This window comes from Benincasa hispida, chromosome 11, assembly GCF_009727055.1.
Source record: "Benincasa hispida cultivar B227 chromosome 11, ASM972705v1, whole genome shotgun sequence".
Taxonomy (NCBI): domain Eukaryota; kingdom Viridiplantae; phylum Streptophyta; class Magnoliopsida; order Cucurbitales; family Cucurbitaceae; genus Benincasa; species Benincasa hispida.
In genome coordinates this window covers 13,858,086-13,860,617 of record NC_052359.1, presented here as the reverse complement: position 1 = coordinate 13,860,617, position 2,532 = coordinate 13,858,086, and positions in this window count along the sequence as shown.

Genomic DNA, 2,532 nt, shown 5'->3' with positions numbered 1-2,532 from the left:
TCTATTAGTATCTATCAAATAGTTCTAAAATTTTGTTGTGTTTTATAAATATTTTGATTCCTTTTTATATATTTAAAAACAGTCCTAAACCAAATATAAATGATTATTTTTCAATAACAAAAGCCAGTTTTCTGTTTTTCAAAATTATCCAAATTTGGCTATTTAGTCCAAATTCCTTTTAAAAAACAGTTTGCAATTAAACTCAATTCAACCTTTTGGATTGACAAAAACAAGAATAATTGTTTTTTCCCATTTGAACCAATTAAAAAAAAATTAAAATATGAATATTAAAGATAAACCTAGAATAGAAATAGGAAAATAAATTAAATAAGTTGGCATTCCAAAAAAGACCTTGTTGTACGTGTAGTTGGTCCAACACGTTGTTTTGTTGGCTAAAAAACCATATTTTTATTATTCCTAGTCTAATCTCCAAAACAAAGGCGGTAAATGTTGACCCGTTTTCCATTTTTTTTTCTTTAAATTAAAATTTTCCCTTTAAACTCACCCTCACATTCGATGACACAACAACAACCACGCAGGTCAAAAAGTTTTGGATCCCTCGTTGAAAGCAAACCACAATATGCCTTTCTTCTCCATCTTCCGATGTTTTTCTGATCCTCAAGAACAATCCAAACGATATGTTTGCAATGGAGATGTCTGCATACTCAAAGACCGAACCTCGCCTACGTTGAACGGGAAAAAGATCGATAAAGAACCGTCATCGAATCCGCTTGGGGCTCGTTTTTTTTCAATGAAATGGTGATCAGAAGGTTTAATTTACCTGGTATGATCGGTTCTGTGAAGGAGATCACGTTGAGGTTGAACATAGCAAGGGGATTGTAAAGGAAGACATATTTGTCGTGGTTTGTGATTAATACATTTTTTTTTTTCTTAGCTTTTTTAACAGAGGGAAATTGATGGTATAGATTCATAGATCTTCATCATCATCTTCTTCCTTCATCAATCTTATGTAAGAATCTAAAAATCCCCATTAGTTTCTCAAATATGACCCTTGTGGCAAAAGATTTTGTAGAGAGGGTGCACAATTATTGTTTTGCAGGTAGTGATGTGACATATTTGGATTGATTTTATCCCGACAGGACATGTTGTGTTGTAAAAAATGTCTTTATGTGTCGATGCATATACTTGTGTAGGGGAAAAGTTTTTCTCTTGATGCCACCTAATTACATTGTCCGACAAAAAGACATTTTTTCCAATGCTCTTTACATTAGCAATATATTAACTTTTCTATTTTTTGTATATATTTTTATTTAAATTTTATTTTTTTTCTACCTTACAAATATAGAGACTTAGTTAATGACCAAATTTAAAACATTTAAATGACTAGCTGGACTAATTTACTATAGATTGAATAAATCTAGAAGTCTAATTGCCAAGTTTTCTTATTCGAGCTCTATCTTTTATCACATTAAACAGTTAACTTTCATCTATTTGCAATTAAATATCTGACAATTGTATTAGATCTTCGTTAACAATTTCTAATTTTCTTCCATCGGTCTCATGCATAATAAAATGTTAGTTTAGCATTTTAGATCTACCTAATTTGATCTCTCTTAAGCAAGAAATGAGACATGAAAACAATTAACCAATGGCTAATTGATTAGCAGAAAAACATAGAATGCATTTGAACATAATATTGGTCCAATAAGAGTAATGTTGGTTTAAAAACCAGGGATCTGCACAAAAACAAATTTCACGCACTCTGATATATATTTGAAGAAAACAGACAAAACATAATATTCTAGAAGCAAAATATATCAACGAGAGAACGAAAAGTAATGGAACTCCTATATTTTATTCAATTGATAGACTTACATTTATAGTTTAATAACAACAAAATAACCACAAACCACTAACTTAATGCTTACTAAAAATAGCAACGTGTGGACTTCTTCTTCCACACAATCCGGAAGATTCGGTCTTGAATCATGACCGGATTATTAGCTCACACTACTCCTAATCCTAACATGATTCTAAATCACGCACACCAAGTAGCTGGCGCATAGCAACTAACTTCACTCCTATCAATGCTTTGGTCAGTGCGTCGGCTAGTTGTTCTCCGGTGTTGACAAATTCAACGACAATTTTCCCCTTCTCGACACACTCTTGAATGAAATGAAAGCGTGTATCTATGTGCTTACTGCGGCCATGAAATATGGGATTCTTCATGAGAGCTATCGCTGATTTGTTGTCCACGAACAATGTTACCGGTCTTGGCTCCATTCCGGTTAACTTGCTAACAAGGCTTCTTAACCACAACGCTTGACAAGCCGCGGTAGTGGCTGCCATGAACTCAGCTTCGCAAGATGAGAGTGCCACCGTCTTTTGCTTTTGCGAATTCCATGAAACCAAGCTTTCATTTAAGTAGAACGCCATTCCACTTGTGCTTTTCCTCCCGTCGAGATCACCGGCTAAATCGCTGTCAGAGTAGCCAAATATATCGACTTCTCGGGGACCTTTCACATAAGTGAGCCCAAAGTGAATTGTCCCTCTCAAATACCTAAGTATTTG